General features: G+C 39.8%; 1 protein-coding gene across 6 annotated transcripts in view; it reads left to right on the forward strand.

The window, feature by feature from the left end:
• PAK3 (p21 (RAC1) activated kinase 3) overlaps positions 1-25,766 on the forward strand; it is a 297,105-nt gene that overhangs the window by 137,829 nt on the left and 133,510 nt on the right. The window contains exon 3 of one of the 6 annotated variants that reach the window (XM_055081646.1): positions 13,204-13,271. The exons of the other annotated variants lie outside the window; for them this stretch is intronic. The gene's annotated coding sequence lies outside the window, so the exon portion shown is untranslated. The remainder of the gene's footprint in view (positions 1-13,203; positions 13,272-25,766) is intronic. 6 annotated transcript variants of the gene reach the window in all.

Genomic DNA, 25,766 nt, shown 5'->3' on the forward strand with positions numbered 1-25,766 from the left:
AACGTTTTGTTTGTCTTGTCTTACAGAGAATACAGATTAATGGTCAATCATTTCTTTTTTTTTTCAGACCCTCTATCTTGTGGCGTTAATAATAATGGCAGCTAACATGTATGGTAAACTATGTGCCAGATACCTTAATCACCTTAAGCACATTATTCCACAACTTCATTTAATCCTCACAATGATTCCCACGGGGCAGTTACAATTAATATTGTCACTAGTTTTTAGATGATGAAGCTGAGACTTAGCGCGGTGAATAAATGTTCCTGGGTCACATAGCTACTGAGTGATAGAGACGGGATTTGAAGCCAAGCTCTCTAACTTCTGTTAACCAGTGCACTACAATAGGTGTGTTTCCTTCCTTTGACTCTTTTATGTAAGTACCAATTTTATAAGGTCTTAAGCTGAGGCAGTGGCAATGGAAGTGGATGATTTTGTAAACGTTTGGCTTCTTTCACGGAAGGAGGGATTTAACATGGCCACACCCCTTTTCCTATGTCAGAAAAGCTCAAAAGGTAAGGATATTGTGATCTATTTTATACTTTTATTAAACAATAGGCCATGTTTTAAATGTTATTAAGTTGTGAATAGACAGTGGTGGCTTTTACTGTGGAAATTTGTGATAGATGTACAGCTCATGTATCTCATAGGCACAATTGAATTAGGTTCACATATGTTCTTCTGAGATATAAAACATATTCAGGGGATGTGCCCCATGTGTAAGTGAGGGGAAGGGTATCGGAGGCAGGGCTTTCCTATATGTCTACTTCCAGGAGGGATCTGAGATTAGAATATAGAGAGGTGTAGGCTTCCAGAATACCTGATGGGAAGAGCTGTGCCTGGTTGAAGAATGAGCTTCCACCACTGGCTCAGGATTGGATGAGAGAGTCGGCACCCCGACAGGTTCTAAAGCTTGAGGTTCTCAGTGCTCTTTGGCCGGTAGCTACCAGTGTCTCCCAGTGCAAATGGGGAATTGGAGGCCCAATGTCTTCCAGATTTAGGGCTAGGATTGCAGGAACAGGTTCAGAAGAACAGTCAGGTTGTCTCCATTTCTTTATCTGTACAGATATTAAATGATGGCGTATAAGCCATTGCGCAGTCACCAATTGGCAACCCCTACAGTGATGCAGCCTTGACAATGACTCCGTGGCCTCCTTAACCCATCTGGACTCTGTGAGGCAAGCCTCACTCGGATTGGAGCTCTCACCGAACTTTCCAATGCAGTGAAGGCAGCCTTACGCGATCCCTCGCCATGCCACTACTCTGAACATCATGAGGTCAATCGTGAGCACCCAGCCACCACTTCACACAGGACAGCCAGACCAGAGGCTCCCATTGCTGGGTCTACTGTGAAGCTGACCTCACCAGCCCTCACCTTCACCAGGGCTTATGCTGCCATTTTGCTCCCAGTAAGGCAGCCCTCTCCCAGGCCAGGGTTCACATCTCACCATATGCCCAGCGAAACAACTTTCTACTGCCTCTAATTAGTGCTGCATTATCCGGAAGGCCAGCTAATATGTGCTTAGGGCACAGCAGTGCAGGGGCACCAGCCAAATAACTTGTTCAAGAGTTGGTAATTCGACATTAAAAGATTAAGTAGTCGTGATAAGAAAAATCAGAACTTTGTCGGATTTTTTTTAACACCTTTTTATGGTTTAGAATGATTTCCATTTGAATGATAAAGACAAGGATGGTCATCTAAAATCTTTTCAGTAATTAGGGCTTCCAAAAAAGGCCCCGATTTGGCCTGCCCTGTTTCCCCACAAACTACGAGGCAGCCGCCTGCCACTACTCAAAATGCCTCACACCATCAGACAACTCTTGCCTAGAACAGTAACCCTAAAACTAGGACCAATATTCATCCAGAATACATGAGTATGGCCATAATAGGTTTTAAAATATTGAAATTCTTCCCTACTTATTGATAAATACCTACTTCCCTAGACCGTCCCACCATCATCCCAGTTTCCCTAGACCTCCCTAAGGAGTCCTGGACCTCCTCAGAATCTCGCAACCGAGGCATAATGCTTGCTTCTGCATCCTGTTCCAGTGTGTGTACTGACTGGCCAGTGCCCATGCAGAATCTGTTGTTAAATATTTTGAATATTATCCTCTCCTACAACCACTGCACCCAACATTATATAGCTCTCTAAGGCTCACTACCTAGGTGCACGTGCCATCAGGCAAATCTCTTCCAAACCAGCGAGGGCTCCAACGTAGGTTTGCTGTGCACAGCAGCTACTGGCCCACACCATCACTCCCCATACGTATATGTACCCTTTTGCTTGAGACCACCCTTGTGCAGACCTCACCCCAACCAAGCTCTTCATGAAGCAGCCCTCCAGATACTTGTCAATCTCCCCACACCATGTGGCAGGTTATACCCACGCCTCCTCTTCGCTTATTGGCTTGACCTGCCGCTCACTACTGCCCCTGTTCTCTGGACAACCCATGATCTGACCAGTGCACAGCTCCGGCATGAGAAAATGAAGGAGAAGACCTGGTCCACATAGCCGGTACCAGTCCTCAGAACCTGAGGCAACCTATGATTAGACCAGAGTCTACCTGGGACATAGGTGTCAGCCCCTACCATGGCTCCCATACCACCTCTTTACAGAGCATTAGGCTGAATTTGGTGAAACTAAGATTCGTAACCCCGTCTCCAACAATTCAAGGGACCTGCTAAACAGAGTCAGTTCTCAAACCCCTCTCCCCCAACAATGACTCTCTACCCCAAACAGGCCCGTGAAACCACTCAGGACACTGACTAGAACAGGGCCGTGCCTACTCTCCACACAGCGCTAGGTCCTCCCTGTCCAGACCAGGATCCACATCAATGCTGACCAGACGACCACCTGCACAGCCACGCCTCACGTCCTGAATCGAGCCCTCACCAGGCTAGGGAACGAACATCAGCCTGCAAAACTTGAATGTTCTGAGCAGACCAAGGAATCTTACAGAAGCTGATAAGATGACCGGAGCCCACAGAAGTGTCCTCCACTTCATGAGACTATCCGTGAACAGACCTGGCATATGACCCCACTCTTCACATTCATCTCTTCCTTCCCCGCCCTTCCCTTTCTCTGCTCTCCCCCCACCTTCTTCTCCTTTCTCCCCTTTGCTTCCATTCTCTGTTTCCCATGTTCTCTTTCTCTTTCAATCAAGTCACTGCTGTATTGTTTGTCAAAATACTTTTGATGTATTCCCAGTCCCATTTAGGTCAGAGGAAACCTCAGGAAGCATCTAAGGCAGTACCGTCTCCTCAGGCAGGGCTGCTGCAGGAGACTGGGCTTCCTGAATGAGAATCTATGCTCCTGGAACAGAATGGTTGGGGAACAAAGCCGGCCCGCACGCCAGCTGCTGGTGAGCTAAGACCAGTCCCCAGATGAAGAACGATGTGTCAGCCAAATTGGGAGGGACTAGAGGAGACCTTGAACAAAAAAAGTCAAGTAGAAAAAATCTTCTGTGCCTCCTGCTATCCCACTTCTTGCTATACCACATGAGGGAAAATACTTGTTTAAATAAATCCTTCATGTGTAGGTTTGTTGTCAATCTTTAGAGACTTAAACAAACCATAATTCATTGTCCTTCATGTCCCTTGAACTCCTTTCTGCCCATTTCTCTCCTTTCCTTACATTGGGTTGGGTTTTTGTCTCATATGTGGTATTATCACACTCAATCTCACTCCCCGCTCCCTCCCTAAATTGACAGTGTCATCCATTTGGTGTGTGTATTTTAAGACCTTTATCTCTATGTTTACATGCATATATAGGGACCTATGCAAATATAGAGGATTATTTTATGCATGGACTTTTTGTACAAATGCTAGGTAGTACATATCATTCTGCAATTTGCTTTTTTTACCCTACGTTGTCTTGAAGATCTTGTCATGTAACTAGTTCATTTACAATAAATTACTGCATAGTGTGGCATATTATGAATATATCTCAATTTATGTAATTACTCCCTTATCAGTGGACATTTAAGTTGTTTACAGTGTTTTTCTATTGCAAACAGTGCTTCAGTGAAAGTCTCAGCTTATGCCTCCTTGTGTAATTGAGCAGGGCTATCTCTAGGGTAGATATTAAGAATGGGAATCACCGGGTCATCGTGAATTCCCCCCTTTTTCATTGTAATAAGTACTGCAAAATCACACTCTTAAGTGCCTTTTCAAAATTTAAATTCCACTAAAGTGTATGAACATATGTGCTTCCCCAATCCTTTGCACATGTTCTTTCAAGCTTTTATTGTGAAAAATTTCAAACATAAAAAATGTGATAGTGTAATGACTGTCCATATAATCACACCTAAATTAATTATTAACATTTGTCATGTTTGTTTTATCTGTCATCTATCTATCTATCTATCTATCTATCTATCTATCTATTATCTGTCTTTTTTGGTGAACCACTTCACTGTAAGTTTTAAGTATCATGACTCTTGACCGTTAAATGCTTCAGCAAGAATCCCTTAAAATAGGACATTATCCTACATACATGCCAATTATATTCACACAATATCTTATCACCCCTACGAAAATTAACAATAATTTCCTAAACTTTATATCATTTAATATCCAGCTCACATTTAAATTTCCCTAGGCGTCTAAAAATGTCTTTTATAGTGTTTTATTTTGGCAACCAGGATCCAGCCAAGGCTAACTAAGTGCATTTTTTATTGAAATAATAATTCAAATACCAAAAACTACACAGCATTTTAAATTGAACAATTCAGTGGTTTTAGGTACAGTCATTAGATTGTACAGATATCTCCACTACCTTATTCCAGAACATATTCATCACCCCAAAAAGAAACCTCACCCTTGTTGGCAGTCACTTCTCATTCTCCCTCCTCCCAACCCCTGGCAACTGGTAATCTGATTTCTGTCTCTATAGATTTGCCTATTCTGGACATTTCATATAAATGGAATCATACAATATGTGACCTTTTGTGCCTGACTTCTTTCGCTTAGCCATAATGTTCACAAGATTCATCCCTGTTGTAGCATGTATGAGTACTTTATCCCTCTTATGGCTGAATAATATTTATCAGTTGATGGACATTTGGGTTGCTTCCAGTTTGGGGCTTTTATAAATAATGCTGTTATGAACATTCCCCTACAGATTTTTGTGTGGACATATGTTTTCATTTCTCTCGGGTACATATCTAGATATGTACCCAAGATATATAATACATATGCTCCTAGATATAGCATATGTATTATATGCTGGGTCATATAATAATTCTATGTTTACATTTCAAGGAACAGTCAAACTGTTTCCCACAGTGACTAAAACATCTTCCATTACCACCAGCAGTGTATGAGGGTTCCAATTTCTCCAAATACTTGCCAACATTTGTTATTTTACTTTTTAAGAAATGTTATAGCTATTCTAGTGGGCATGATGTGGTATCTAACTGTTTTAATTTGAATTTCCCTAATGATGCTGAGCATCTTTGTGTGTTTTTTCATCATTTGTGTACCTTTGTGGAGAAATGTCTGTTTAAATCCTTTACCATTTTAAAATGGGTGGTCTTTTTTATCGAGTTATACGAGTTCCTTATATATTCTAGATACAAGTGTCTCATCAGATCTGTGATTTAAAAATATTTCCCCCTATTCTGTAGGTTGTCTTTTCACTTTCTTGATAGTTTCCTCTGACACACAAAAGTTTTAAATTTCTATAAAGTCCAATTTATCTATTTTTCCCCCTTGGCTGCTCATACTTTTGGTGTCATATCTATGAAAATGTTGCGTAGTCCCAACACACTAAGATTAACTCCTATGTTTCCTTCTAAAAGTTTTATAGTTTTTAGTACTTATATTTAAGTCTTTGAACCATTTTGAGTTAAATTTTGTATATGACATAAGGTTGGGGTCAAAATTCATTCCTTTGTATGTGGATATCCAGTTGTCCTGGCACCATTTGTTGAAGAGACTGTTCTTTTTTTCTTTAAATGGTCTTGGACTTTCAGTTCTGTTACATTGATCTATATGTCTATCCTTATGCCACTACCACACTGTCTTGCTTACTGTAGTTTTGTAGTAAGTTTTGAAACTGGAAGTATGAGTCTTCCAACTTAGTTCTTCTTTTTCAAGATTATTTTGGCTATCCTGGAACCCTTGAATTTCCATATGAATTTTGGGATCAGCTTGTCCATCTCTGCAAAAATAGGCCATTGGAGTTTTGATAGGGATTGCATTGAATCTATAGATCAGTTTGGGGAGTGCTGCCATCTTACCAAGTCTTCCAATCCATGAACATGGGTTGTCTTTTCATTTATTTAAGTCTTAATTTCTATCAATAATATTTTATTGTTTTCAGTGTACAACTTTTGCACTCTTTTGGTTAGAGTTATTGCTAAGTATTTTATTCTTTTTGATACTACTGTAAATGGAAATGATTTCTTAATTTCATTTTTAGATTGCTCATTGCTAATGTGTAGAAATACAATTTTTATATTGATCTCGTATCCTGCAACCTTCCTGAACTCATTTATTTATTTTATTGAAGTGTAGTTGATTTACAATATTATATTGCTTTTAGGTGTACAACACTGTGCTTCGATATTTTTATAGATTATATTCCACTTAAAATTATTATAAAATAATAGCTATATTTCCCTATACTGTACAGTATATCTTTGTTGCTTATTTATTTTATACATAGTAGTTTGTATCTCTTAATTCCCTTTCCCTATCTTGCCCCTCCGTCCCTCTCCCCACTGCTTACCACGAGTTTGTTCTCTGTATCTGTGAATCTGTTTCGATTTTATTGTATACATTTGTTTATTTTTTAGATTCCACATATAAGTGATAACATAGAGTATTTGTCTTTCTCTGTCTGACTCATTTCACTGAGTATAATATCCTCTAGGTCCATCCATGTTGTTGCAAATTGCAGAATTTCATTCTTTTTTATGGCTGAGTAATATTCCACTGTGTGTGTGTGTGTGTGTGTGTGTGTGTGTGTGTGTGTGTGTGTGTGTATACCACATCTTCTTTATCCATTCAGCAGTTGATGGACGCTTAGGTTGCTTCTATATCTTGGCTACTGTAAATAATGCTGCTATGAACATTGGGGTGCATGTATCTTTTTGAATCAGTGTTTTTGTTTTCTTCAGATATACACCCAGCAGTGGAATTGCTGGATTATATGGTAGTTCTATTTTTAGTTTTTTGAGGAACCTCCATTGTTTTCCACAGTGGCTGCACCAACTTACAATTTACTAGTGTTCCCTTTTCTCTGCATCCTTGCCAACATTTGTTATTCATAGACTTTTTGATGATAACCATTTTGACAGATGTGAGGTGATGTCTCATTGTGGTTTCGATTTGCATTTCTCTGATGATTAGTGATTTAGAGCATTTTTTCATGTGACTGTTGGCCATCTGTATATCATCTTTGGAAAAATGTCTATTCAGATCTTCTGCCCATTTTTAAAGTCAGGGTGTTTATTTTTTGATACTGAGTTGTTTTGAACGCATTTATTTGCTCTAAAAGTCTTTTAGTGGATTCCTTAGGATTTTCTATATATAAGATCATATCATTAATGAATAGAGATGGTCTTACTTCTTCCTTTCCAATCTAGATACCACTTATTTCTTTTCCTGACCTAATTGTCCTGGCTAAAACCTCCAAGCAATGTTGAATAGGAATGGTGAGAGTTGACATTTATGTCTTATGATCTTATGGGGAAACTTTCAGCCCTTCATTATTAAGTATAATGTTAGCTATGGGTTTTTCATAGATATCTTTCATCAGGTTGAGGAGGTTTTCTTTTATCTTTGGTTCGTTGAGTGTTTTCATCATGAAGGAATGTTTGGTTTTGTCAAATGCTTTTTCTTTTTTTATTGAGATGATCGTGTGGGGTTTCCCCCTTTATTCTACTAACGTGGTGTGTTACGTCAATTGATTTTCATATGTTGAACCAATCTTGCATTTTTGGGATAAATCCCACTTGGTCACGATGTATCATCCTTTTTATATGCTGCTGGCTTTGATTTGCTACTATTTCGTTGAGGATTTTGCATCTATTATTTGTAAAGGGTATTGGTCTGTAGTTTTCTTTTTGGCGATGTCTTTATCAGGTTTTGGTATCAGGGTGATACTGGCCTCACAGAAGGAGTTAGGAAGTGTTCCCTCCTCTTCTAAGTTTAGAAGAGTTTGTGAAGTATCAGTGTTAATTCTTCTTTAAACATTTCGTAGAATTCACCAGTGAAGCTTTCTTGTCCTGGGTTTTTCCTTGTAGAAATTAATTGATTATTAACTCAATGTCTTTATATAGGTCTATTCAGATTTTTACATTTCTTTTTGAGTCAGTTTGGTCATTTGTGAAACTCTGCATTTTCTTATGTCTCTTTAGACTCTTTTATTCTAGAACAGGACTCCCACCTTTTTCCCCCGTAACATTGATTTTGAAAGATACCAAGTTAATTGTCTTGTAGACTGTTCTGTATTTGTCTGATTGTTCAAATGGTGTTGTGATAAACAGTATTATTTTACATGTTCTTGTTTCCCTTGTATTTCTTATAACCTGGAAGTTACATCTAGTGGCTTGAGTAGTGTCAGGTTAAACATTTTTCTTGTCAACATTTGATGTTTCAAAAAATTACATTTTGGCGATCTGATGGATGAAAGTGGTGTCTCGCTGTTAATTACTAGGAAGAGTGGACATATTTTCAGATTTATTGGCTATTTGGGTTTACTATTCTGTGAACTTTTGGTTTTCATTCTTTGCACATTTTACTACTGTGTTGATCATCTTTGTCTTGTTGAACTGTAGGCATTTATTATATATTCTAGATGAAGACTATGTCCATATTTTTCATTTAGGTCTTTCATTCATGTGAAATTTAGTTTTCCAGATGATGTATATTAGGTAAGTATGTTATTTATTTAAACTGATAACCTATTGTACAGATGCAGTGTTTTGAATAGTCAGGGTTTTCAGTGATTTGAGATGCCACTTTTACTGAATTCCCATAGATACATGAATCAGTTTCTAGACTTTTCATTATGCTCTACTGATTTATTTTTGTCTAGTCTTATGCAAAAACATTTTAATTACTCAGAGGTATCACATGCTTTGATATCTACAAATGCCTTGCCTATTTCTTTTTAAAATTACCTTGGCTATTCTTACATATTCATTTTATTTTTGAATTTTATAATCAGCTTGTCAAATTTTATGAAGTATCTTTTAGGATTTAGATTGTCATTATGTTGATCTTATAAGATTCCTTTTGTGAGAATTTATATCCTCAACATCCTGTCTTTCATCTATATTTATACTTATATTTATCTATATTTATGTTGTTATATTTATGATGTTCAATAAATTTTTATAGTTTTCTTCATAAAAATTTTGACCATTTTGGGGGTCAGATTTATTCCTATGTATTTCAGAGGTTGGTTTTTTTTTTTCTATTACACTTCCCAGCTGGTTAGTGCTAGTGTATAGAAAGCTATTAATTTTGGCCTGTGAATCATATACCCAATTGCTCTTAAAAGTGCTATGAGGTCTAAATAGTTTGTCACTTCATTTTTAAACCTAACTTCTTTTTATGTCTTATTGCATTGACTAGGATACCTAATACCATGTGGAATAGTAGTTGTTAATGATCACCCTTTTCTTCCTTTTCATTTTAATGAAAATGCTTCTAAATTTTCACCATTAAAGCATTCTTGCTGTAGGTTTCTAGTAGATAAGTTTCGTCAAGGTAAGGAGTTTCTAATTTTAAAGATTTGTTAAATCATGGCTGTATGGTGTACTGAGTGTAGTGCCACACTTGAGACCAGGTACCATCTTCATTAGAAAAGAATGCATAAGCATCATGGACTCATGGCCTGCAGAGCATTGGCTAGGGTTGAATTGAACTTTGGGCAGATGTACCCTGCAAATTGAAGCCAGAAATCTGCGGAACCTCCTAGAAGTGAAAAAATTCCCAGACGGAGGGCTCTGTATATACCATAAAAGCTCAGTCTCATCAGGTAACAGGATCTTGCTTGGGGTAAGAGTGGCACAAGAGGCTGGTCTGGAGATCCAGTCCCAGCAGATCAGATTTCTGCTGAAGACCCTGTTGCTTGCCTGCCTTAGGTTATCAAGCCAAATGGGAACAGAAGAGAGAGAACTGTGGTTTGTTACACCTCCATCAAACTGTAGAACCCTTGAGTCAGGAAATTACCTCATTTTTTTTCACTGCCTCAGGAGAGAAAGGCCACTGCTTTGAAGATTCTCATCCTGTCATAGTGGTAATCACCACTTAGGGCTGACTGGCTTTGCCCTTTCCATGACATACTGTTTGTACTGCCATATGACAGCTTCAGCTCCTGTTATCTGAAGAAAAAGACCTCTTTCTTCTTATACTAGCTTGAAAAAACTGGCAGCTGAAGCCAAATGCCTAACATGTGCTTTCCTCAAAAGAACCTCTCTGCCTCACACTTTTGGGAAATACCCAGAAAGCATAATGGAATGAAGTATTCTTCAGTCAGGTCATGGTCAAGTGGAAGGAGCTAGGTGTCCACAGATCTTGACTTTAATATTAGCTCTTTTCCTCATTTACTATGTGAGCTAGGACAAATCACTTAATTTCTCTGTGCCTCAGTTTCCTATCTGCCAAATGAGGATGAAAATAGTATCTACCGCAAAAGTCATTGTGATGATTAAAAGAGATGATATGTATAAAATGCTTAGCAAAGAATCTAACAATATTCAAGGTTCACGAAAATTATCTGTTAGAAAGAATTACTGAATGGAATTGTTGTGAAACGCCTCACAGTGAAAGGGAAGAGACACTATCTTTTATTCTATAGCTGTTTCTCTGCAGTGACTTGCAAGCAGACACTAAATTATTTGAACCTAACTAAAGAGAAACAAGATTCTCCAGAGAGGCCTTCAGTAGCACCCTGCTGCTAAAGTAGTCATCTCTTCTTGTAGGAAAGAGTGGGCACATGGAACTGGGCATTTATTGCAAAAGCAGTGGCTTCTTACACATGAAAAGAAGCTCTAGACTCCTCAACACTGCTCAAGATTAGCTGGACTCAGAGACTGACTTGACTTAACCCCTGAATAACTCCAGGATTTTCCTTGTCTTTCAGGGATTTTGTTGGCAAGGGGAAGAGCACAATTCCAGGATTGCTGTAGACCACAGACCCCTCCCACGCACCCTGAACTATGCTAATCTGTTTACTGCTCTGTACATCAGAGTGCCTTGGTTGTTTAAAGGGGAAACCAGATGGTGTGCCTAATTTGGGCTCTGACATGCCTCTACTTTGGCTAAACCATTTCCCTACTCTGTTGAACAATTTCTTATTTGCAGAAAGAGAATGACACTGTGAGTCATACCTCTTTCACCAGGACATTATGAGGAAGAAAATCACCCAATTTAAAAACAACAACAGCAATAATAACAATAGTAGTAGTAATGTTACCATTTAATGAGTACATAGCCTCTGTGAAGGAGAACATTGCTAAGTACTGTGCATGCTTTCTCTCATTCAGTCCTCATAAGAACACTATGGGCTAGCTACTATTAACTTATCTATTTGACATTTAAGAAAACTGAGGCCCAAAGAGGTTAAATAACATGCTCAGGGTCTTATAACTAGTATTTTGTAGTTTTTGTTGCTATGGTAAATGACACTTTTTTTTTTTTCTATCAGATATCCTAATAAGTTATTGCTGATATACAGGAAAGCTATTGATTTTTGTAGACTGGTATCTTATGTAACCACTCTGCCGGACTTTCATATTGATTCTAATATTTTTTCGGCTGACTGTCTCAGATTTCTATACAGCCATATTATTTGTAAACAATAGCACGTTTTTCTTTTGCTTTCTAATTCTTATTCTCTTATTTATTTTTCTTACCTTATTGCATTGGTTAGGACATCAGAATGTTGAATAGAAAGTGGTGATGATGACCATCGTTGTCTTCTTTCTCATCTTAATGTTTTGTCAATATGCAGTCCTAATAATAACAGCTTATTGAGTACTTAATATTGTCTGACACTCTTGTAAGTGTCTTTATATAATTTACATCATTTAAACCTCATACCAATACTATGAGGAGAACGTACTATTATTTTCCTCGTTTTTATGAATGAGTAAAGTGAAGGTCAGAGAGATTAAATAATTTGCCCAAGATCACACATCTTGTATATGATGGAACTAATACCCAAACCTAAGCAGTCTGACACCAATGCTTGTGCTTGTAGCCAGAAATACCTCCTGGCAATTTTCTAAAGGTTTGTTGAGGAAGTTCTATTGTATTCCTTTCTTGCTATGGGTTTTTATCATGGATGGGTATTAAATTTTGTCAAAATTTTTTTCTGCATCTGTTGAGATGACTGTATGGTTTGTCTTGATCTGTCATTGTAGTGGATTATGTTAATAAATTTGCTAATGTTGAACTATCCTTCGATTCCTGGGATAAACCCTACTAGGACATGATGTATCATTTTAATAAGCTGCTACATTCCATTTGCTTTAGGATTTTTATAGTTTTATTCATGAGTGAGATTAGTTTATAATTTTCTTTTTCTTTCTTGTCCTGTCTGTTCAAGTTGCGAGAGCAGCTCATTTTCTCTATACTGTGGAACCATTTATATAAAATGGGAATTGTCTGATTTAAAGGTTTGGAAGAACAAAACTGCTTATCTTTTCAACTTGTTCTATGATTTTTGTCTATTTTTTTTCTACTTCTTGGATAAACTTTAGTAATTTGTCTTTTCCTAGACATTTTCCCATTGAAATATATTAGTTTAGAACAAACAAATAGATACAAAGAGCAGAGCAGCTGTTACCAGAGGGGGAGGTTTGGGGGGAGGGTGAAATGGGTAAAGGGCATCATCTGTATGGTGACAGATGGAAACTGAATTTTTGGTGGTGAGCACACTGTAGGGTATACAAAGTTAAAATATAGTGCTGTGACATGAAACATATAATGTTATAAACCAATGGTACCTCACTAAAAAAACTTGTTAATAAGATTTTACGTAGTATTCTCTTATTTTTAATATTACCTTGGTTACATATTATTTTAATATTAAAATATTTTGTTTTCTATTTCACCATTTTCTGATTTTGTCTTTATCCATCCCTTCCTTCTACTCTCCATGAATTTATTTTACTGTGCTTTTTATAACGTCTGGATTTGAGAGCTTAATTAATTATTTTCCATTTGTTTTTATTTTCTAGTAAGTGAATTTAAGGCCATATGTTTTTCTCTGAATATTGCCTTGACTGCATCCAACGGACTTTGATAGGTACTGCTCTCATCATCATTCAGTTCTAAAGCATTTTTAATATCATTTTAAATTCCTCTTATTTAAAAGTTGTTTAGAAGTGTGTTTGTGTTTTTAATTTGTAGACGTATGTTGTGTTGGGTCTGTGTGTTGGGAGTGAGGGAGTTGGTTATCTTTTTATTGCTGATTTCTAATTGTTTTTGAGTCCTGCATGGCTGGATTTTGAACCTGTATTCTCAATCAATACAAACTGTAATTGTCCATCCCAGCGTGTGTCTCTGCCTGCCTCCCAATCTGGAGGCGGTGTGATGTTGGCTTTTACATATTCAGCACCACCTAGGAGTGAGCATTTGAGGATATGAGAAATGAGACTGAATGTCAGTTCTGAAAAGTTAGTTGATCCACTGAGAGAGGGGCAGCTCCTTTCCTAAAGTGCCTCCTCTACAGGGTAGAGAGAAGATATATACGTTATAAGCCCTCTTTGCCAGGCAGTACACACCTATCATGTCGCCTCATCTAATTCTAGTGGTTCGTAGCTACCCGTAGCTCATGGGGGATTGAGGAAGTAGAATCTTCCAAGTCCTGTCCGGGAGAAAAAAAAAAAAAAAAACAATCTATCTATCTGTCATTGGAGGCTAGGGCTTCTGGTTAATTTTTATTCTGCTCAACACCACTATTTTCTTGCTCTTCAAACCCACTGTATCCATAGCAAAGGAGGTGATTTTTATATTACCTTGTAACCTATGATGTTTCTTTGCTGTATTTATAACTCTTGCATAGATGTCTTGTCTCCCGACTTATATTTTCAGCTTCTTAAGAGCGGGGGCTGCATCTTACCTAGCTCCATAAATAGTTCCTCGAGTACTTTGTAAAGAGCTAAGCAAAACAAATGCATCAGTAAATTCATGCTGAAAGAATAAATCGGATGAATGGGTAATGACCAGATATTCTTAGCAAAATAAAACAAAACCAGAACAGAATACATCTTCCTTCTACTTAACAACCTGATGGGTGTTTCATCTCCCTTTGTACCTTCTCTGTACGACCACAGTCTCGTTGCCTTGTGACACAGTCTGTATCTCATATGTCAGGACCGGGGCCTCCTTCAGACTGCTTTTATGGTCTCTTCCTCTTCCCACTGCTACTGCCAATCCCCCACTGCCGCCTGATATATACATCCTGAGAATGGAGAGTTTTAATTCGTTTTCCAGATGAATAGGGCCTTTCTTCCCAACTGCACCCTTCAGCACAGTGTTCTGTTTTCACACCCACATCCATTGTTTTGTCCTTGCTTCCAGTCGACCCTTAATTGGACTCTTCTGTAGACCGAATCTGACTGCCTTTTTCTTTCTCTCCTCTCTATCATTAATGACAGTGCAGGATAAAGCGGGACCTGACATTGCATTCTGCTAACCTGTTTGCCAGATATGCAGTGCACTAGATTAGCTCTTTCTTTTTTTATGGTCAATTTTCTACCCATTCAAGCCATTACAAAATGATTTTGCATTATATGGACACAAGGTAACCCTGAAACAAAAGAACAGCTTGGCTGGGATTCCAGGGGAGTTGCACCAACCCAGAGCTGTCTTGAAGCTCCTATCTTTAAACTGCTGAATTTGATCATCTGTATGGACCGCGTGTGCTTCCAGTGAGGTTCTCATAAGTACTCTGTGACTTCAAAATGGTTGTGGCCATGTGTCCAGGTTGGGATGTGCCTCAAATGGAGACATCTTGCTTTTCTGAGACTGGGCTATGTTTGCTGCAGAAAAATCTTTGCAATTCTTTCCCTGCAGGGAAATCTTTGCAATTCACGTTGAACTGGGGGCAGGGGTGAGGAGGGAAGGCTTTTTTTTTTTTTTTTTTTTCTTTTTTTTGAGCACAAGGATGTTTTAATCTCATGTTAAGGCTTTTGTGTACTTGGTCATTACTATACCTCTTGGATGGCTCTTTCAAATGAATCATAGATCTTGGAGCTGGCAAGGACCTTGAGACTATCTGCTGTAACTCCCTTCCTTCAGCTAGGGGTGCTACTGTGATCCCCATTTTACAGGTGAGGCAGCTGAGGCCCACGGAAAATGCCATTCTGTAGTCCCAGACATCATACTTGACCCGGCCACTGTTTGCACTTCGTCTACTTTGTGATATCCTCTCTTGGTCACTACTTTGATCTAATGTTGCTCTCCAGAGAGTCTGAACATGTTGCTACATGCTGGGCACCTAGTGGGGGGAATCCTCACTCTTAGCTCCCATAATTGAGGGCAGATCTTACCCACTTCTGTTTGCCTGTAGAGAATTGGTGTATTCTTTAATGCAGTGATACTTTCCCCGAGCCTCCGGAGCTGCATGTGATTCTTTCACACGCGACCTGCCATTTTCCCAACCCTTTGATGTCTGTATTAAAATATTCCTTCTGATGATACTTCATAGGGCACATGTAGTCATCAGGTGGCTCTCATAATTAATGAGTGATTGCATATCAGACTCTAGAATCCATGTAAGTAACCCAACCTAATCGGACAGCCTGTTGCACGCATATACTATGTAGCTGGATGTTAAAAAGTGTTTGGGGGCATTCTCACATATGTCATTGAGGAAACCAGTTTACTGAGGCCATATTGGTCTTTGGAAACTGATAGAACTGGATTCTAAGCCTCGCTCCGCTATGAAATAGTGACTACTTAACCAGCTGCGTGACATTGGACACTTAGTATAAGCTTTCCGTGCCTTGATTTCCTTATCTAATGGGATAATAATAGGTTTGTTGAAAGGATTAATTCACATAAAGAATTTAGCCCACACAATGCCTACCACATTGGAAAGATGTAATACATTGTTATCATCATCATCACCATCTCTAACTGCATTTCATGGTTGTTGTGAGATTATTAAATAAAATGATGTAAACTATATAGCAGAGTTTCTTGTCCCTAGTAGTTTCTCAAAAATAGCACCTCTTATGGTTATGGTTATTAGAGTGCTGGGAATATACCCATGAAGCTGTCACATTTCTGGAGCATGGCTTATTTGGCCACATAGGGGGTTTATCTTGAGCAAATAGTACTGTTCAGATTTTCTACTGCAAATCCACATGTCCCCACCAGAGAGTAGAGTGATAAACACCATGGACTCCTTTAGAAATGGATCCTCTTTCTGAGTTTTCTCATTAACCCTTTGTCAGTTTTCTAAAAGCAGTACTCAAATGTACTCTCAGAAAATAATTTCTTTTGAGGATAGAATTGTGACAAACAGTACTACCAACGTGGCTAACTAACAGATACACAATTTTGCAGGGCAGAATTTTGAGATGTGCTCTGATTACTTGGTCTCAACCTTCCTTTGATTGTAACATCCACCCATACACCCTACCTCTTACGTAAACACCCAGCCAAAACTTATGTATTGGACATTGCAAAGGGTTAGGAGTCAGAAAGACCTTGGTTCTCCTCCAGGCTCCACCATTTGCTAGCTCTGTGACCTTGGCCAAGTCTCTGAATGTCAGTTTCCTTATCTATAAAACTGGTGTAGAAGTAGTTTTCCAACCTCTTGTCCAAAAGCCTTCGGGCCAGATAAGTTTCATAAATCAGTATTTTCTCTTTATTTTAAAACTACTGCACGGTGTACAACACCCATAGTGGGATTTGGAACAGAACGCAGGAATCAATCACAGTAATATTTCTGCAATGAACCGTATGAATATTTACAGAGAGAGCCTCACAGGTTTTGTCACCGTATACGTTTTGTCGGGGAACTTATAAAAAACTGGCTTTCAAAGCCTTCTGGAATTTGGAATTATTGATCATGGACTGAAGCATTGTACCTGACCTCATGAGATTATTGCAAGAGTTACGTGAAATACATTATGTGTATCGGGGGTCTTGCTGCTGACCCTAAATTTAGATTCAGACACATCTGGGTGTGTGAAGACCACCAGATGTCTATTTGCTTGAGACCATTTGCGGAAAGGACAAGGCTCCGTGAGGAGGACTCTGGGAAACCTAAGGCTGTGGAGGCGGAGGAGCACACGAACAGAGCTGGGAAGTCTGAGCCGGGGTGGTGGGAGCTCTGGAGAAGGGGGTGTTGCTACAGGAAGAAGCTGAAGGCCCTCTTCTCCCATGGGCCTCACTGAGATACAGGGTAGAAGCAACGTGGCTTCAGTGTCCAGGTGACAAAGTGTGGCAGGGGAAAGAAAGGGGGCATTTCTACCTTTCTGGGTAGACCCACAGATGGCTTCAGCCAAAGCTTCCGGAAGGGAGGGTGGCATCATTCATGGGCTTTTGCGCATCTGCAGCTGTGAGCGCCCAGGAAGCCACACCCCACCCCAGCGGGGGCCTCCGTGTTCCCACAGTCAGAGGTTCCCCCTCCAGCTGCTGGCGAGGGGTGGAGGGGCCGCCCCTGACTGTCTCGCATTAAAAATGTGAGCTCCGTAAGAAGAGGGACGCTTGTCTGTCAATGGTCCCCGCCGGATTCCCAGCAACTGGGCCAGTGCCTGGCACATAGTATGTCCCTAAGAAACATTTGTTCAATTAATTTGCTGGCAGTTGACATTTGTGAGGAGAAAGGGAGTAGGAGAATAACAGAAAGGAACTGTTCTTGAGGACTCTCAGAAATAACTGGGGAAACGGTAAGGGGGACTGAGCAAGTGGGGGACACGAGTCAGTGCCATGAGAGTTATTAAAGTGTATGTGATCTCATGTGTGATCAAGGTCAGGTATGGCTTGGGGAAACTTGAGACCTAACAGTTAATAAAGGTTCAAAATGTTTTCTGGAGTGTTCTGGGTGTTAGACAGCTAAGCTTCATCTAGACACCCAGAGGCTCTTGGCAAGTTTCTAATTATTAAGAAGACCTTCGGGGTGGGTTGAGGATGGAGGTGCAGGGGCTGATTCTGGCAGGTTCTTCCTGAGATTTAGCTGCTCCATTTGTCTGTGGGATGTTAGTTTGGAGGAAGGGAAAGCCAATAGTAATTGGTTAGGGAAAAGAAGAAAAGATTCTCTGTTTCCCACTGTGCCAAGAGGAAGCAAGTTTTACTTGAGTTATTACTATTATGGTAAATTCATTTGTACCCATGTACATGGGGAAATGCTGGTTACGTCGGTCAGATATACAGCATTTCTCATGACATACAGTAGACATTCAATAATGATTTTTTTTAACTTTTTATTTTATATTGGAGTATAGTTGGTTAACAGTGTTGTGATAGTCTCAGGTGTACAGCAAAGTGATTCAGTTATACATATACATGTAACTATTCTTTTTCAAATTCTTGTACACACTGCTGTATTTAAAATGGATAACCAACAAGGACCTACTGTATAGCACATGGAACTCTGCTTAATATTCTGTAACGACCTAAATGGGAAAAGAATTTGAATAATGATTTTTAAATGGATGCTTTTTCCCTCTAATCCCCCTCCTCCATCTCTGATCCCTGAGTATGAGGTTCTTGAGGGCAGGAATACAGATATAGTTCTATCTATATCTACTGCTTCCTGACACATAATAGGTGGTAATAAAAAAAAGATTGCTCATTGAATGATGAGACACGTTGATGATCAGGACATGGATATAGAAATTAATGCCACAGAAATAATTAAAAGACATGATCTTTTCCCAAACTGGTTAAATCCTGTCTGACATGAACACTAGTAATTTACTTAGCAAACAGTTCTTTGGTAGGAAATGCAAAAGATAACTTTATTCCACCCTAGGTCTGGAATTATCACAAAACTAAATTGGATGGGCTCAAATGAACGAGGTCTTCCTGTTTGTTTTTCTTGTCGTGGCTTTTGACGTTTCTTTCCCATAAATCCGAATACAGCACAGAAAGTATAACCAGTCTTTTCCTTCTTATGATTTCGTATATCATAGCTGCTGGCTCACTGTGAGTTGGCTCACATTTCCTAAGTAGTCCTTTACCTCATTCTGGTTGATGGCTATTTTTATAAGGCCTTCATGACTTGCTGCTTGCTTAAATTAGTTTATTCATTTGTCTGAAAGCTGACTTTTCAAGAGGCGCCACTCTTGTAAGCTTGAATCATTATTCATTCCATAACCTCTCTCATTCGTTACAGGGCTAGTTTTTGGTCTCTTCTCTTTCCCCTGATTTATTAGCACGAACCCTTTCTGTTCTCTTTAATCTCTGTTTTAAGTGGTGCAGTCCCTCCTTCCTTTGCCACTCTCAATACCCTCTAACATCTGAACTGATGAGTTATATTGTTGTTTATGTCCTTCCTTCTTCCTGTATTTTTGTCACAGCCAATTCTTGGCCTCTTTGATCAACTGTTGCACATACAACTTCACCTCCGATTTTTTCATTCTGGAAGGTGCAATGCCATGCTCTTGACAGTGAGCAAGGGAGGGCTTCTCCACCCAAGCGGTACCCACCATTGCCCCATGCTTTCCCCACTGCATGCACCAACTCTTTTCTTTATACAGCATGTCTTTCGCTTGGTTCATCAATACTGCACACCTCTAGATACCTGGCAGAGTGCTAAGCACTGGATAGATAGCAGTGAACATGGCCTTGCCATCAAGCATTGATCTTATTTACTTCATTTCTGGACAGTCATCTCTTTTGCCCATGACATGAATAAAAGGCAATTTCAAAATCATTTTTATCTTTTTGATTGCAGATGTACCCATCCTGATTAATCTCGTGTTTAAAGTTAATTTTCATATCTTGAGATATAACATTCACCAACCCCACAGTGTGCTGGAGAGGACTGGCTGGTCCATTCAGAAGTGTCCATGAAATAGTCACAGGTGGCCACAGATACTGCACAATGTTTGTCCAATATTTCTTGCACACACATTTCTGTTCCTTCCTGGATTCTCTGTCTTTGTGAGCGTTCAGAGGGCAGGGACTGGGCCTGTTTGACTTGACTTTTGGGGAAACTAGCTCAGAGCCCCATCACTCCATTACATATAAAATAATGTGTTCAAGAGGTTACTCATTCACTGGATTCAATTAATTTTCTCTTCCTCTGGGCTATTGAAGAAAAGTAGTGACTGTTAAATGAAATGAAATGAATTGAAATAAAACTAATCACAGGTTGTAAATAGTTTAGCTCCGACTGTGAGGCAGCTTTTAAACACGGGCTGCTTATCCTCTGTGTCTTCTGTCCTTAGGGATTTTCATACTCCATTCTCAGCTCAAGCTATGCATCAGATATCGTCATCTCCTCCAGGATGCTTCCTTGGGACCTGCCTCCCTTTCTGTGATATGGATGAATGGCACCCAATCAGTTTCTAGTTGAGCAGAGTAACTGATAAGCTCGAGCTTACGGAATGGAGCTTGTGAATTGTTCGCACCCAGGGGAGTTTCAGAACACCTAGCCCAGTAGCCGAGTCCTTGAGCCTCTAAACCTTTCTGTGGTTTATTTGCCTTTCTGATTCAGAAACTTTGAAACTCTCCTGTCACCATCCCACGGGAACGTGTGAGGTTTTATTTGGTTTTGTATTTTTTGGTTTGTTTCTTTTTGTTTTGGCTGTGCTGTGTGCCTTGCGGGATCTTAGTTCCCCAACCAGGGATTGAACCCAGGCCCTCGGCAGTGAGAGCACGGATTTAAATTTCTGTCTGACCAAAAGCCCTGTTTTTGTCTTAAGTTTCTTGCAGTTGATGAAAAGTCTGGCTTACGTGTATGAATGCAGAAGTCTGTCTTTGAGATCACGGAGTTCTGATGTCTGAGAACCCTGGCCCGCATCGGAACCAAACTGGGCTGCGGGACGGTCTCTTTAGCAGGCTCCTTTTCTTCACCAGAAACATGCCTTTCTCATCCACTCCCCGCAAACCTACACTGGCTTCTACATTTTCACCTGTACACTTCATTCCTAAATGCAGATACCTAAAAGAAGCAATACGTGGAAATGGCTAAGACTGTACTGAGAAGTCAATCAGATTTCCTTTCTCACAGACCCAGGAAGGAAATGGGCAGCAACCTTAGTTCACTGGGCCTCTGGGTGGCTGGGAGGAGTCCCTGAAAAGAAGCATGGAACACAGGAAGGGAAAAAAACATATTAAGGCTAGTTTATAATTTTGTTTAGGACAGACCTGTCATGTCCGTGGATCGTTGTCTTAAACTCTAGAGAGATGACTCAGATGTCAGCATGTGTGTGTGTTGTGTGTGGGGGACAGGCTTTTAAAAAAAGTGGACTATAGTAAAAAAAAAAAATAATAAATTTATTATTTGAGGCTGCTGTTATGGGGAGTCTAGATCATTTAGAGTTTACTAAAAATCTAAGGAATTTAAGGGCTGTGTGGTATAACTAGAACGCGATAACTTTCACCATCATCCCCCTCCAGCAGGCAAATCCAAATAGAGCCTGTGGGGAAGGGTGATAAATCCTCAGATCCCCGCCCCCAATGTAGCTTTGATAAATGTCTGATAATTTCAACTAGAGTAGAGGGAGAATGATGCTCTGTCTGTCCACCTCCCTCTCAAGAAGAGAATGAGGGGGCAGTTTGCTTTTTAAATAACGAAGAGCCGGGTTAAGAGTTCTTTCTCGCCTTACATGGGTGGTGAAAATTAAAAAGGGTCAAAGAGGATCCCAAGATTAGTGAGAAAGTACACCCTCCTCCCGTTTCCAAAGACGCCCCACGTCTTTCAAAAGAGAACCAGCAAATTACCGTGGAAATCTGCCCCAGCCGGCAAGCGCTCAAGGAAGAGTCAGAGCCTTTGTTAGCAGGGGTTTGTGCGGGCCGGCACCATAGTGAACACAGTTAAGCCTCACTAATTCCCTGAATGGGGGAGAGGCCAATCTAGATTTGTAAGAAGCTTGAATTTGAAAATATGTTTAAAGAAATGCCACGTTATTATTTCCACAAACGTGCAGTCAAACTGCTGGCTGGGGTCTGTGCTCTGAGCTTCCAAGACTCTTAAGGCCTTGAACAAACAGATAAGGACTGTAATTAGCATACTGGTCATTTGAATGCGAAGTGCAGTCAGAGTGGTGCTTAAGACCTGCGTGTTAGCACACTCCCATAGCAGGCTGTCACTTTCCTATGTTTATAGTATTAATTTGCCTAGCAACCTGCCCCCTTTCCTTTTTGGCAGTAAACTTGAGCCTGGCGTGTCAGAATTCGTTAAATTTTCCGTATTAGCCGCCGGAATGAATAAGGAGGGGAGGGGTGAACCACTTGTAAAAAATCAACATGAACATATTTTAAACTTCACTTTTTAACTGACCTTTAAAGCTCATCAGTTAATTCATATTTATTATTTACTGGGTAGGGAATGTATTAGTTTGGTTGATTCAAAGGGGCGGAGGGGCAAGCTGTTTCGGATGTCCCTTCCCCAACAAGTGACCTGGTCAAGTGAACACCGGAGAGCACGTAACCAGTTCCTGGATTATAACAAGATAAGGATTGATTATGAGGCTCAACGGGCGCATACCTATATGGAACAACGGCACAGTGAGATCTGCATCTATCAACCACGTCTGTGACGGCCAGCCAATCCTGCGTGCACGTATTAACATTTTTTTTCAATTCTAACTTTATTTTTATTTATTTTTTGGCCATGTCACGGCATGTGGGATCTTAGTTCCCCAACCAGGGATCGAACCGGTGCCCCCTGCAGTGGAAGCATGGAGTCCTAACCACTGGACCACCAGGGAATTCCCTTAACTTTGTTTTTAAATTCACACTTGAGACCACTTGATTTGAAGTGTGACTGAGCTGTATTTGGGAAGGGGAAAAGAGGAGACAAAGATGAATACAGCTGCAGTTTTACCCGAATATTCAGTCTTCATCACTTTGTTCTGCACGTGGAAGAAAAGGGCTGTGGTTTTTTTTTTTTCCAAGTCGAACAAACCATCTGGCAGTTGGGGTGGGGATTGCAGGAAAAAGCTGGGTAAAGCCTGAGGGAGAATCAAACTTAAATGCCTGCCTGCCCTTTGGGAAAATTCCCCAATTCTACTTCCTGGCCCTGAGAGAGATGGCGAGAGGTTACCCACTAACCTAAGGAGGAAAGATAATCCTGAAGTAATGAAATCCTGAATGTAGTGCTTCCCAAACTTTACTGCACATTAGAATCAGAGGAGATTAGAGTGTAAGATTTTTAAAAACCCTAATGCCCAGATTCATGCCAAACAATTGAATCCGAATCTCTGGGCTGGTGTAGGCACCAGCATTTTGTGAAGATCACCAGGTGATTCCAAGTGCATCAAATTGGGACCCACTACCCTAAAGCTTTCCCACCTTACATGCATTTAATCTATATTTAATCTTCCCAATTACCCTAAGAAGGAGGTGCTATTAGATCCCCATTTCACAGATGAGAAAATTGAGGTTCAGAAAGGCTCAATAAGTTGCCAGGGTCTCAAAGCTGTTAAATAGTGAATCTGGAATTTGAATATCAGCAGATTAATTTCAGAGTCTGCATGTTGAACTTGTATGCAATACTCTTTCTCTGGGCTTTTGTCCCTGGGTCCAGTACCATTCCAACGACTGTGATATATGACAATCCCATGTCCACTCAGTGAGAATTTATTAGGCAACTACTACGTAGATCTCCGTTTTAGGTATAGTGTGTGACTCTAGGTAGAGTCAAGGAAATGTGGCTAACTCCTGATAATTCACAGGGCCTTCCAGATAGCCATAGGTTGGTTATCGTGTTATTTATGTTAAAGTTTAATCACCCAAGGGCTACCAGAGACAAGACTGTAGTTGGACAAAGTCAAATGTATTGATCCGATGCATTGAGGAAGTGCATTCCAGGGGAACCATAGGGTGCCGCTCTTGAAAAGAGGGAGGAGGGAACATCTTTTGTAGCGTTTCGGTTCCCACTGAAGGATGCTGAGGAGGGTCTAAGGAAGCAGGGATGACTTCTGGATTGGTTGCAGCTTTGGAGGCAGGATCAGGAGAAGGAGGGTTGAGTAGGAATTGGGTACTGTCATGAGGCAAGGGTGGCTTAGTAATTGGTATACCCAGTAATACATGAGAATAGCAAAGCAGGTCTGGGCCATTGCTGGCAAGAAAGTATCAATAGTAGTAGTCACTAAAAGAAGACGAAGGTCATTATGGCATTTTACAACTGCTGTGTAACCTTGGGAGAAACAGTGTTTTCTGTTAACTTTGCAGCTGACTTTATTTGTCTGTCCTCCCAGCCTGATTAATGGCAGGGCTCTTTTTTCTTAGTCCAAGCTGATTTTCTCTCTTTCAGTCCCGAGCAAGTTTTGACTCTCAGATTTTGGCCTTTTTCAGAGGGGATGGGACTGAGGGGGAAAAAAAGTTGACACTCAGATCTACAATTAATATTTTTGCTGCTTTTCAGCTGAGTTGGTAAATTATCTAATGGGAGAGTGCATGTAAAACTGGTGACTATTGAAGCAGAATAACTGAGGCAGAAGAACGGATAAGTGACCTGGAATATGAAATAGTGGAAATAACTACTGCAGAGCAGAATAAAGAAAAAAGAATGAAAAGAACTGAGGACAACCAAGATTACTCTACCCGGCAAGGATCTCATTCAGATTTGATGGAGAAATTAAAACCTTTACAGACAAGCAAAAGCTGAGAGAGTTCAGCACCACCAAACCAGCTTTACAACAAATGCTAAAGGAACTTCTCTAGGCAAGAAACACAAGAGAAGGAAAAGACCTACAAGAACAACCCGAAACAATTCAGTAAATGGTAATAGGACCATACATATCGATAATTACCTTAAATGTAAATGGATTAAATGCTCCCACCAAAAGACATAGAATGGCTGAATGGATACAAAAACAATACCCTTATATATGCTGTCTAAAAAAGACCTTCAGACCTAGGGACACATACAGACTGAAAGTGAGGGGATGGAAAAAGATATTCCATGCAAATGGAAATCAGAAGAAAGCTGGAGTAGCAATTCTCATATCAGACAAAATAGACTTTAAAATAAAAATTATTACAAGAGACAAAGAAGGACACTACATAATGATCAAAGGATCCATCTAAGAAGAAGATATAGCAATTGTAAATATTTATGCACTCAACATAGGAGCACCTCAATACATAAGGCAAATACTAACAGCCATAAAAGGGGAAATCGACAGTAACACAATCATAGTAGGGGACTTTAACACCCCACTCTCACCAATGGACAGATCATCCAAAATGAAAATAAATAAGGAAACACAAGCTTTAAATGATACATTACACAAGATGGACCTAATTGATATTTATAGCACATTCCATCCAAAAACAACAGAATACACATTTTTCTCAAGTGCTCATGGAACATTCTCCAGGACAGATCATATCTTGGGTCACAAATCAAGCCTTGGTAAATTTAAGAAAGATGAAATTGTCTCAAGTATCTTTTCCAACCACAATGCTATGAGACTAGATATGAATTACAGGAAAAGATCTGTAAAAAATACAAACACAGGGAGGCTAAACAATACACTACTTAATAACCAAGACATCACTGACAAAATCAAAGAAGAAATTTAAAAATAACTAGAAACAAACGACAATGAAAACATGAAGACCCAAAACCTATGGGATGCAGCAAAAGCAGTTCTAAGAGGGAAGT

This window comes from Physeter macrocephalus, chromosome 21, assembly GCF_002837175.3.
Source record: "Physeter macrocephalus isolate SW-GA chromosome 21, ASM283717v5, whole genome shotgun sequence".
NCBI lineage: Eukaryota > Metazoa > Chordata > Mammalia > Artiodactyla > Physeteridae > Physeter > Physeter macrocephalus.